This window comes from Schistocerca americana, chromosome 8 (assembly GCF_021461395.2).
Source record: "Schistocerca americana isolate TAMUIC-IGC-003095 chromosome 8, iqSchAmer2.1, whole genome shotgun sequence".
Lineage (NCBI taxonomy): Eukaryota > Metazoa > Arthropoda > Insecta > Orthoptera > Acrididae > Schistocerca > Schistocerca americana.
The window spans coordinates 157,300,442-157,314,226 of NC_060126.1; positions in this window are offsets into that span (position 1 = coordinate 157,300,442).

Here is a 13,785-nt window from a genome sequence, read left to right on the forward strand (position 1 = left end):
CATCACATGATCACACTGACAGAACCACAGGCACCTAGACACAGGCAACAGAGCATGCACAATGTCGGCACTAGTACAGTGTATATCCACCTTTCGCAGCAATGCAGGCTGCTATTCCCCCATGGAGACGATCGTAGAGATGCTGGATGTAGTCCTGTGGAACGGCTTGCCATGCCATTTCCACCTGGCGCCTCAATTGGACCAGCGTTCGTGCTGGACGTGCAGACCGCGTGAGACTACGCTTCATCCAGTCCCAAACATGCTCAATGGGGGACAGATCCGGAGATCTTGCTGGCCAGGGTAGTTGACTTACACCTTCCAGAGCACGTTGGGTGGCACTGGATACATGCGGACGTGCATTGTCCTGTTGGAACAGCAAGTTCCCTTGCCGGTCTAGGAATCGTAGAACGATGGGTTCGATGACGGTTTGGATGTACCGTGCACTATTCAGTGTCCGCTCGACGATCACCAGTGGTGTACGGCCAGTGTAGGAGATCGCTTCCCACACCATGATGCCGGGTGTTGGCCCTGTGTGCCTCGGTCGTATGCAGTCCTGATTGTGGCGCTCACCTGCACGGCGCCAAACACGCATACGACCATCATTGGCACCAAGGCAGAAGCGACTCTCATCGCTGAAGACGACACGTCTCCATTCGTCCCTCCATTCACGCCTGTCGCGACACCACTGGAGGCGGGCTGCACGATGTTGGGGCGTGAGCGGAAGACGGCCTAACGGTGTGCGGGACCGTAGCCCAGCTTCATGGAGACGGTTGCGAATGGTCCTCGCCGATACCCCAGGAGCAACAGTGTCCCTAATTTGCTGGGAAGTGGCGGTGCGGTCCCCTACGGCACTGCGTAGGATCCTACGGTCTTGGCGTGCATCCGTGCGTCGCTGCGGTCCGGTCCCAGGTCGACGGGCACGTGCACCTTCCGCCGACCACTGGCGACAACATCGATGTACTGTGGAGACCTCACGCCCCACGTGTTGAGCAATTCGGCGGTACGTCCACCCGGCCTCCCGCATGCCCACTATACGCCTTCGCTCAAAGTCCGTCAACTGCACATACGGTTCACGTCCACGCTGTCGCGGCATGCTACCAGTGTTAAAGACTGCGATGGAGCTCCGTATGCCACGGCAAACTGGCTGACACTGATGGCGGCGGTGCACAAATGCTGCGCAGCTAGCGCCATTCGACGGCCAACACCGCGGTTCCTGGTGTGTCCGCTGTGCCGTGCGTGTGATCATTGCTTGTACAGCCCTCTCGCAGTGTCCGGAGCAAGTATGGTGGGTCTGACACACCGTTGTCAATGTGTTCTTTTTTCCATTTCCAGGAGTGTATATTCCAGTTTAGGTACGGAATTAGATTACTGCGAGAATAGGTACTGAAAATACACTACTGGTCATTAAAATTGTTACACCAAGAAGAAATGCAGATGATAAACGGGTATTCATTGGTCAAATATATTATACTAGAACTGACATGTGATTACATTTTCACGCAATTTGGGTGCATTGATTCTGAGAAATCAGTACTCAGAACAACCACCTCTGACCGTAATAACTGCCTTGATACGCCTGAGCATTGAGTCAAACAGAGCTTGGATGGCGTGTACAGGTACAGCTGCCCATGTAGCTTCAATACGATACCACAGTTCATCAAGAGTAGCGACTGGCGTATAGTGACGAGTCAGTTGGTCAGCCGCCATTGACCAGACGTTTTCAGTTGGTGAGAGATCTGGAGAATGTGCTGGCCAGGGCAGCAGTCGAACATTTTCTGTATCCAGAAAGGCCCGTACAGGACATGCAGCATGCGGTCGTGCATTATCGTACTGAAACGTAGGGTTTCGCAGGGATCGAATGAAGGGTAAAATGGTTCAAATGGCTCTGAGCACTATGGGACTTAACATCTGTGGTCATCAGTCCCCTAGAACTTAGAACTACTTAAACCTAACTAACCTAAGGACATCACACACATCCATGCCCGAGGCAGGATTCGAACCTGCGACCGTAGCGGTCGCGCGGTTCCGGACTGTGCGCCTAGAACCGCTAGACCACCGCGGCCGGCATTGAAGGGTAGAACCACGGGTCGTAACACATCTGAAATGTAACATCCACTGTTCAAAGTGCCGTCAATGCGAGCAAGAGGTGACCTAGACGTGTAACCAATGGCACCCCATACCATCGCGCCGGGTGATACGCCAGTATGGCGATGACGAATACACGCTTCCAATGTGCGTTCACAGCGATGTCGCCAAACACGGGTGCGACCATCATGATGCTGTAAACAGAACCTGCATTCATCCGAAAAAATGACGTTTTGCCATTCGTGCACCCAGGTTCGTCGTTGAGTACACCACCGCAGGCGCTCCTGTCTGTGATGCAGCGTCAAGGGTAACCGCAGCCATGGTCTCCGAGCTGATAGTCCATGCTGCTGCAAACGTCGTCGAACTGTTCGTGCAATGGTTGCTGTCTTGCAGACGTCCCCATCGGTTCACTCAGGGATCGAGACGTGGCTGCACGATCCGTTACAGCCATGCGGATAAGATGCCTGTCATCTCGACAGCTAGTGATACGAGGCCGTTGGGATTCAGCACGGCGTTCCGTATTACCCTCCTGAACCCACCGATTCCATATTCTGCTAACAGTCATTGGATCTCGACCAACGCGAGCAGCAATGTCGCGATACGATAAACCACAATCGTGATAGGCTACAATCCGACCTTTATCAAAGTCGGAAATGAGATGGTACGCATTTCTCCTCCTTACACGAGGCATCAAAACAACGTTTCACCAGGCAACGCTGTTTGTGTATGAGAAATCAGTTGTGAACTTTCCTCATGTCAGCACGTTGTAGGTGTCGCTACCGACACCAACCTTGTGTGAATGCTCTGAAAAGCTAATCATTTGCATATCACAGCATCTTCTTCCTGTCGGTTAAATTTCGCGTCTGTAGCACGTCATCTTCGTGATGTAGCAATTTTAATGGCCTGTAGTGTATATATAATTAAAAGAAGGCAAAACACTGTAACTATAAAGAAAACTGTGTCTATGACTATTGTTAGTTTGATTTCACCAAGGAAAAGTAATCGATTTTTCACTTTTTTACCTATGACCTGGTGGAAGTGATTTAATGGTAATCTCTGTAAGAAAGAGTATGAGTATTTTGTAGTGTAATACAATTTAGTGGATGTAAGTAAAACTTTTCTATGAAGAATATGATATGTATTCTTGCCTAGCAAATGCCAAAATTTTTGCTAGTATATCTGTGGAGGACGCAATTTTACGAGCGTAGTCCGCTAAGTAGTGCCCTACAATTATTTTTTCAGAAGATATTGTTTTTAAGAGCTAGAATTTGGTGTAAGTATCAGTCAACTTTCTTTTTGCATGTACTATTTTTCAACATACGTTAGTCTCTTACCGAGAGAGGTGGGGCAGTGGTTAGCACACTGGACTCAAATTCGGGATGACGGCGGTTCAAAACCGCGTCCGGCCATCCCGATTTAGGTTTTCCGTGATTTCCCTAAATTGGTTCAGCAAATGCTGGGCTGGTTCCTTTGAATGGGCACGGCCGACTTCCTCCACTGTCCTTTCCTAATCCGATGGTACCGATGACCTCGCTGTTTGGTCCTCTCCCCCAAACCAACTAACCAGCCTCCATTATGTCTTTGGCCTTACGACAGCGTAATGTAAGAGCATGTTTCCCTCTTGGTTAGAGCTCTGAATCCGTAGCCATGTTATCACTGTATGAATCAGGTTCACATCATCTTCAAAATATATCCCACGTGGGAATCCTAAAGTGGTCGAAATAGATGGAAGTTAGTGAGCGCCAGGTGTGGGCCATAGGTTAGACGGGGCAGTTATCTCCGACGGTTTGTTCCCGTGTTCTGAGATTTGTGTGTGGGACTCATTGTCGTTTGGGAGAGACATCTTACGACTTCTTGTCACCTCGAACAAGTCGGAAACGTTTCTTAAGTTTGTTCAGAGTATTCACACATGCCTCTGAATTAGTAGTTGACAATTTTGACAACACGTTCACGAGAATGACATCCCCAATATCCTGAAATACTGTCATCAATGCCTTTGACAACAGAGGGGGCTGCCTCGAAAATCTTTTTTGGTGAGTACGTGTACTGCCACTCCTGTGACTGTCCTTTTGTTTCTGGCTCAAAGTAATGCACCCAGATGCCACCTGAAACGATCCGTGACGGAAAGATCTTTCCGTTGGCCGCAAACTGTCTAACAGTTCAGATAAAATGGCTTTCTTCTACTCTTGATCTGTTGTGAGCATTTCTGGCATCTTTCCTGAGCGCACCATTGAATATCCAGGAGTCTATTGTTCCACACGCACTTCGAATCGTCACCCACATCTGTAGAGCCAACGTTCGAGTTCTAACGCACGGGTCTGCGCATGTCTGACGAGTTGTAATGAATAATGGCATGTGCGAGATTCACCATGACTGGAGCAATATTTGTGAAAGGAAACGATGGAGTTGGTTTTTCCTCTTCTTCGCTCTTTAACCCTCTGCACCATTGCTCAACAGTACTCCTCTCAGTTTCACCATTACCACACACGGCACACAAAGAATTTATGAATGCATGGTTTCTTTTTCCATAACCATGAACTCAATAACAGAACGTTGCCCGTGCCTTTCATACACACCATTCTGACGGTTCGTTACAGTTCTGCCGAAATTGTTCAAATCTCCACACACGTGCATGAGAAACATAGAATTTGAAGCGCCTAAACGGAGGTATTCACATACGTATTAACGGTTCTAAAAATCTTTTTTTAATTGAATCATTATTGATTGAACAACCATCGTAAATGCGAATCTGTGCGTAATGGCAGATTTTTGTCGTTTAAGTTAGTATTAAACTTAAAAATTTAAATAAAGTATTTTTTTTGTTCTTATATTGTCAATCTTAAGTACCGGAGGTAGCGGTTGTTAAGGCAGTCGATACAAATATTTTAGCATACGACCACTAATTTAGGTACATAGCCTACAGCAATGCGTTCCGGGACTCAAGCTCCCATAATCCGGCGGTCTAAGTTAACCATCTCTCAGAGCCGCACATACGATTACGAACCAGAGGTGCACGGATAGGCAACTGACGTCACCTGTGTTTGCAGGCAAACGACAGCAACGCTTTGGAGGATGTGCAGTGACATGGATAAGCGGAGCAGGGAATCTCGTTTTGCCATTTTTAAAATAAGACTAGAACCTCACTTCCATATAATTTTGTTTTTATATCTTGACCTTGAGTGTTTTAAAGTTCATTTTATGTAGGATTAAGTCAGGCAGCCAGCTGATGGAAGCTTGACACCCGAAACGCGTTGCTGTGATTCTGTGCTCAAATATTTATAACGAATGCTTTTATTATTGCTTTCCCTAAACAAAGTTTTCAAAAATGGTTTAGAGCCTTGTGAGATAGTTATTCCAAACTTCCTGCATAGAACACGATCAAGGTAATGGCGTATCGGAACCAGTGTAATGGAAAAGTTAAAAAAAATCAATGTTTCCTTCGAACGAAAGGCTCCAAGTTTTGAGTTATTTAATGATGGCAAAAGAGTTGTAATTTGCTTGATTATTCGTTTTAAATGACTAGAAATATTTTATTCACTTAAAATATTTTATTTACTTACGTTTGCTGTTAATGGATAACGAAAGAAACGAAACTCTTAAACTGATGGCGTGGTGAATGTAATAACGATAAGGTTTCATTTAACATTGGGATCTTGTGGCGTTGTATTTTGACGAACATAGAAAAGAGATAAAAAAAGAGACTCTGCTGAGTGCATTTCGAGAGACAACGTTACTACACAAAATGTTAAAATATTTCCATCTGCAAATGCGCTAATGATAGATGTTGTTCTGTTTTTCGTTTGATTTCGTGCAATCGTCTGCTTTACATATGTGGTACTTTCAAGGTATTGTTACTACTGTTATTTTTCTTAGTGTACGCGTGATGGTCTAGTTACCGAGTTGGCTGAGAATTAATCATGACCGATAAGCCAATTATTTTTACTTTTTATTTATTGGCATTTGGTCATCGCCATATAGACATTTATCACATTTACGTAGTATCTTTCTTTATGATTATTCTTCATAGTTGTTATTCCGCCTTACACTTCGTTAACTTCTGTTTAGTACTCATAAAGTCATTAACCTTAATAAAATAGACCATAGCTTCATACAAAATATCTACACATCAGTTACACAGAATATCTAGATGTATAACTCGTATTTACATGACTGAATATGACATTTAACATCGGTTCAGTAACACTGTAGAGTATATTAGAAAGGAACTAATGCTCGGATAAGATATATCTCTTGCCTCCTGTAAGTGGTACACGAAAATAGTAAATGGTTTATGTCTTCTTCATTGTATAAATCGCATAGTGAAGATAGCTTCAATCCTGTTTGGAACAGGAGAGTTGGTAACTTGCCAACTTTTAAGCGCATGTGCATAATCGTTATTATGAATTCAATTCACAAAGCAATTTCAATCCGCAAAGCAAGGAGATTATGCTATTTTAGGTTGCAGCCGGCATCTGAAACCTTGGTCGAAATGGTTGAAATGGCTCTGAGCACTATGGGACTTAACTGCTGTGGTCATCAGTCCCCTAGAACTTAGAACTACTTAAACCTAACTAACCTAAGGACATCACACACATCCATGCCCGAAGCAGGATTCGAACCTGCGACCGTAGCGGTCGCGCGGTTCCATAATGTAGCGCCTAGAACTGCTCGGCCACTCCGGCCGGCACCTTGGTCGAATCCCCTTTGCTCTACCAGTTTTTCTTGCTTTTCCAATAGATCCGTATGTACATTAACATCTACATGGATACTCTGCAAATAACACTTAAGAGCCTGGCAGAGGGTTCATCGAACCATCTTCACAGTAATTCTCTATTATTCCTATCTCGAACAACGTGCGGAAAAAAAGAGAATACCTATATCTTTCCGTGCCAACTCTGATTTCCCTTATTTTATTATGATGATCATTTCTCCCTATGTAGGCAGGCGTCAATAAAATATCTTCCCTTTGGGAGGAGGAAGTTGGTGATTGAAATTTCGTAAGAAGATTCCGTCGCAACGAAAAACGGCTTTGTTTCAGTGATGTCCACTCCAAATCCTCTATCATGCCAGTGACATTCTCTCACCTGTTTCGCGATAATACAAAACGTAGTGCTCTTCTTTGAACTTTCTCGATGTACTCCGTTGATTCCATCTGATAAGTATCCCAGGCAGCGCAGCAGTACTCCAGGAGAGGAGGGACAAACGTAGTGTAGGGAGCCTCGTTAGTAGATATGTTGTATTTTCTGCCAACAACACACAGACATTGGTTTGTCTTCCTCACAGCATTTGCTATGTATTCTTTCCAGTGTGGCCAGGTACCTATCACAGGTGGGTCAGACAAGGTAATCAGTTGCTTTCACAGACCAAGTTCGTAAGAAACTGATACAGCACTGCAAAGAAAATTTTGTGTTTGTTGCGTGTAAATTTCCCGATAAAGCTGTTATAATAAAGTAAGGCTTCAGTCCAAGAGCTGTGGAGTCACTCGGTTAAAACTGAAGCTAAGACAGCAATTCGTGTGAGATTGTGCTAGATATTTCCCTGTAACTTATTTTCAGCATTTGGTTAGAGATCCGACTTGTAAAGTACGGCCTTACACGTCCTACTTTATAATAATCTGAATTCTCTGAACCAGTAGGGGGCAGACTAAGTGACCATAAGGCCTCATCAACGACTGGAAAGAAATGCTAAGAAAGTATTTTCGATTAATAAGCCCAACAAGGAAGCGATTTCTTCAAGTTATCTGAGCAGCTAACATGAAACATTCATCTCTGAGACTGAAAACGTATAGAAATGTACGAAATTCGCGATGTTCCACAGGAAACAAATTAGTGAGTATATGAGTAGCTACCAGCAAATTTGCTCGTGGGACAGAAATGTGGAGCACTGTACAATATCTCGTGGGCGTGTATGAGCCGAGGGGCTAAAAATATGGAGCACAAATGAATAAAATTCAAAAGCATTGTACATTAACCCTTATGCGTCTATGGACGGAGTAAAGTTGTTGAAGATGGAAAAAACTCACTGAGGACATAGTAATCTATGTGACTAATGTGAATCTTTTCTGCAAAATTTTAGTCATATGTTAACAGATATACGATCTTTCCCAATGGCTTCATTAATTCTGAGCTCGGGTATTAGTAACGGCTGACGACGAATGTCAACACACAGTAACCTAAGTTCCATACACCGGAATCTGTTTAAAACCCGCAAACATGTCGAGTTTAGTGCCTACGAACTACGATTTGCGGACAGTATTGGTTTTCTGCTATCATTTGAAGAAAACTGCTGTATAGTAGCATCGAATGCTTCGGCGAACATGCTCTTGAGAAAACACAGTGTTTCGAGTAGTTAAAAAAATTCAAAAGTGGCGATTTTGACATGAGAAACGGCGAGCGCGGGAAAGCACCGAAAAAGTTCCAAGACACTGAATTAGTGGGCCCTATTGGATGAAGATGATACTCAGACTCAACAAAAACTCGCGGAACAATTGAATGTAACGCAGGAAGCCGTTTCTCTTCACCTGAAAGCCATGGGGAAGGTGCAGAAAGTGGGAAAATGGGTTCCGCATGAACTGAATGAAAGACGGTAAGCAAATCGAAAGACCACTTGTGAAATGCTGCTCGCCAGATACAAAAGGAAGTCGTTCCTCCATCGAATAGTTACAGGTGATGAAAAAATGGACATATTTTGATAATCCTAAGCGCCGTAAATCATGGGTGAATCCAGGAAGACCATCGATATCCACTGTAAGACCAAATCGCTTTGGAAAGAAGACAATGCTCTGTGTTCGGTGGGATCAGAAGAGCGCCATGTATTACAAGCAGCTACAACCTGTGAAACCGTAACACTGATCGCTAACAACAGCAAATGATCGACTTAAATCGAGCATTACTTGAAAAACGACCGGACTATGTAAAAAGGCAACAGAAATATTGCTCCATGATAACGCCCCATCAGACACTGTAAAACGCGTCAGGGAAACGATCGAGGCGTCGGTAAATACTAGGGCATGCGGCTTATTCTCCAAACTTCATCCACATCTACCTCTATATCTGCGTGATTACTCTGCTATTCTCAATAAAGTGCTCAGCACAGGCTTCAATGAACCACCTTCAAGCTGGCTCTCTACCGTTCCACTCTCGAACGGTGCGCAGGAAAAACGAGCACTCAAATTTGTCTATGCGAGCGCTGATTTCTCTTATTTGATCGTGATGATCATTTCTTCTGATGTGTCGACAGAAGTGCCGACACAGTGTGGTTTGAGGAGACCGAAATGCACGCTATAATCTCACGAAGGATGGCGTGAGGTCTTAAACAGGATACGTAATGGATGCTATAAAGAAAAGTACGTAGCTCCTGGAATACTTAACTTTAATCCTTCCTTGTGGTACATCGCTCTTGACGATACAAATGAGACTCTTTAGATACAAGCTGTGTAAGGCTAATGGCGCCTTGCTAGGTCGTAGCCATTGACTTAGCTGAAGGCTATTCTAACTATCTGCTCGGCTAAGGAGCGAGGCTTCGTCAGTGTAGTTGCTAGCAAGTCGTCCGTACAACTCGGGCGAGTGCTAGTCCGTCTCTCGAGACCTGCCGTGTGGTGGCGCTCGGTCTGCGATCACTGCCAGTGGCGACACGCGGGTCCGACATGTACTAATGGACCGCGGCCGATTTAAAGCTACCACCTAGCAAGCATGGTGTCTGGCGGTGACACCACATCTTCCTATGTAGCTGTGTGCCAAAAGAATGTCTTCGTAATCGGGGGAGAAAACTGGTGATTGAAATTTCATGAGAAGATCCCGTCGCAACGAAAAACGCCTTTGTTTGAATGATTGCCACTCCAATTCACGTATCATGTCTGTGGCACTATCTCCCCTATTTCGCGATAATACAAAACGAGCTGCCCTTCTTTGTACTTTTTCGATGTCATCCATCAGTCCCATCTGATGCGGATCCCACACCGCACAGAAGTACTCCAGAATAGGGCGGACAAGCGTGGTGTAAGCAGTCTCTTTAGTAGAGCTGTTGCAGCTTGTATGGGTTCTGCCAATGAATCGCAGTCTTTGGTTTGTTCTACCCACAACATTATCTATGTGATCGTTCCAATTCAGGTTACTTGTAATTGTAACCCCTAAGTATTAATTAAATTTACAGCCTTCAGATTGGTGTGACTTATCGCCTAATCGAAATTTAGTGTATTTCTGTTAGTACTTATATGAATAATTGTCACTTTTTGCACCATCTAAATCATATTGCAATCCGTTTTGGTCATCTGATGACTTTACAAGACGATAAATGACAACCTCATTTGCAAACAATCTAAGAAGGCTATTAATATTGTCTCCTATATAGTTAATATAGATCAGGAACAATAGAGGGCCTATAACACTTCATTGGGGAACGCCGGATATTACTTCTGTTTTACTCGATATCTTTCCGTCTATTACTACGAATTGTGACCTTTCTGACAGGAAATCACGAATCCGTCCGATTATTATCTATTTGTATCACTGGGACACACTCTCCCTGAACGTTGCTTCAATTCGTATGAAAATGTACAAAAATGGCTCGCTGACTGGTTCGTTTCTAAATAAGAACTGTTTTTTTGGCGTGGCATTCATAGGCTGCCGGAGAGGTGGGAGTAATGTCTTAATAGCATTGGACATTATTTTGAATAGAACATTCTTTATCAAACGTGTAATTATTGCACCAAATTGCGATTTCATACTTCTACACCTGGTACATTTCTGCCAAAGAGAAACGAGTTTGGTGATATCATCACTTTAGCATGTTAGGGCCTGTTCACGGAGCTACAACATCTCCTCTGCTTGCGAAGTCCTCGAAGTAGTTCTTTAAGTTTTGAAAATAGGTCAAAATTGGACGGACCAAGTCGGGACTGTATGGAGGATGATTGATGACATTGAGCCCAAGGCTTCGTATTTTGCTCCATGTGTAGACGAATTCTCTGAATTCGAAACTTGATTACAGCACGCTATTTATCACGCACCGACCTAGTTACATCACACACCGCCATGCCACACGCTACAATTCGGATAATTTTCGAATAACATTGCTTTTCAGCACGCCATTGGGTACTGCTCTCGTGAATAATGTAAGCGACGAAGTAGCAAAGAATTCCCACTTTCAGTTACGAAAACGACAAATTCCAGCTCTTACTTACAACTGTGGACGACTTGCAATTTCAGAGGCAATTGTCCCCTATGGTATGAAAAAAGTACACGTATCGAGGTGCTATTCCGAGGACGGATAAGATCGTTAAAGAAGTATACACTTAGCAGGCAGGTTTTCACCACTTCTACCAAAATCTGAAAATGTAATTGCTCATATTTGACGCGATAAAATCATTTTCTATATGCGTCTCCTTACTTTTGATCTTTCCCTTGTTTCATCAAAGTACTGTAGGCGGTACAGTACACCCATTTCTTTCACTGTCTGTCCTTTTGCTGTCTTTTGTTGTTTCGCAAGTCAATGTTCTGCTCTACATCTCTCTCTCCGAGTGTCTTCTATTCTCCAATTCGTTGTTTAACAATCGTTTTCAGTAGTGTAGCAAACACAACAGCACATATGGGTTGGATGACCTCTCATTTACTACTTACTGTTGACTTTTCTTTGGGCGCTTTGGTTTCCTTTTGCCGCGGTGCCTCCTCGGCGGCAGCTGGCGGCTCGCGCCAGCGTGTTTCTTCAGCAGGACGGCGATGTTTTTGGAGCGGCGGCCGGAGTGCGGTGGCGCAGGGCTGCGTGCCGTTCCCGTGGCTGGCGGAGCGTTCGGGGCCGACGCGGAGACATCCGCCGTGACAGCCGCTTTCGCTGTCCGGAGCCCCCTCTGGCAGCCCCGTGGGTCCCCGTGGGGCGCCGCCACTTGCTACAGGGGCCGGCTCTCCGTTTATTTCATTTCATTTACCTATTTATCTATTTTCTGCTCTCTACATCTCAGTAACGGGTAAGACTCGTGATTGTGGGATATCAATGATACGATTCGCTGATGACATTGCTATCCTGAGTGAAAGTGAAGAAGAATTAAATGATCTGCTGAACGGAATGAACAGTCTAATGAGTACACAGCATGGTTTGAGAGTAAATCGGAGAAAGACGAAGGTAATGTGGTGTCACCGCCAGACACCACACTTGCTAGGTGGTAGTTTTAAATCGGCCGCGGTCCATTAATACATGTCGGACCCGCGTGTCGCCACTGTGCGATCGCAGACCGAGCGCCACCACAAGGCAGGTCTCGAGATACGGACTAGCACTCGCCCCAGTTGTACGGACGACGTAGCTAGCGACTATACTGACGAAGCCTCGCTCATTAGCCGAGCCAATAGTTAGAATAGCCTTCAGCTAAGTCAATGGCTACGACCTAGCAAGGCGCCATTAGTAACATTGCATGTATCTAAAGAGTCTCAATTATATCGCCACAATCTCCAGATATACCAAAAGGATGGATTAAAGTTAAGTAATCCCGAAGCTACGTACTTTTCTTTATAGCCTTCATTACGTATCCTGTTTCAGACCTCACGCATCCGGCTTTAGCTTAGCGCGTGCCTTTCGGCTTCCTCTCATTGTGTCTAGGCTGTCTTGCCTAGACACAACAGGTAATGAGAAGTAGTAGAAATGAGAACAGCGAGAAACTTAACATCAGGATTGATGGTCACGAAGTCAATGAAGTTAAGGAATTCTGCTACCTAGGCAGTAAAATAACCAATGACGGACGGAGCAAGGAGGACATCAAAAGCAGACTCGCTATGGCAAAAAAGGCATTTCTGGCCAAGAGAAGTCTACTAATATCAAATACCGGCCTTAATTTGAGGAAGAAATTTCTGAGCATGTACGTCTGGAGTACAGCATTGTATGGTAGTGAAACATGGACTGTGGGAAAACCGGAACAGAAGAGAATCGAAGCATTTGAGATGTGGTGCTATAGACGAATGTTGAAAATTAGGTGGACTGATAAGGTAAGGAATGAGGAGGTTCTACATACACTCCTGGAAATTGAAATAAGAACACCGTGAATTCATTTTCCCAGGAAGGGGAAACTTTATTGACACATTCCTGGGGTCAGATACATCACATGATCACACTGACAGAACCACAGGCACATAGACACTGGCAACAGAGCATGCACAATGTCGGCACTAGTACAGTGTATATCCACCTTTCGCAGCAATGCAGGCTGCTATTCACCCATGGAGACGATCGTAGAGATGCTGGATGTAGTCCTGTGGAACAGCTTGCCATGCCATTTCCACCTGGCGCCTCAGTTGGACCAGCGTTCGTGCTGGACGTGCAGACCGCGTGAGACGACGCTTCATCCAGTCCCAAACATGCTCAATGGGGGACAGATCCGGAGATCTTGCTGGCCACACCTTCTAGAGTACGTTGGGTGGCACGGGATACATGCGGACGTGCATTGTCCTGTTGGAACAGCAAGTTCCCTTGCCGGTCAAGGAATGGTAGAACGATGGGTTCGATGACGGTTTGGATGTACCGTGCACTATTCAGTGTCCCCTCGACGATCACCAGTGGTGTACGGCCAGTGTAGGAGATCGCTCCCCACACCATGATGCCGGGTGTTGGCCCTGTGTGCCTCGGTCGTATGCAGTCCTGATTGTGGCGCTCACCTGCACGGCGCCAAACACGCATACGACCATCATTGGCACCAAGGCAGAAGCGACTCTCATCGCTGAA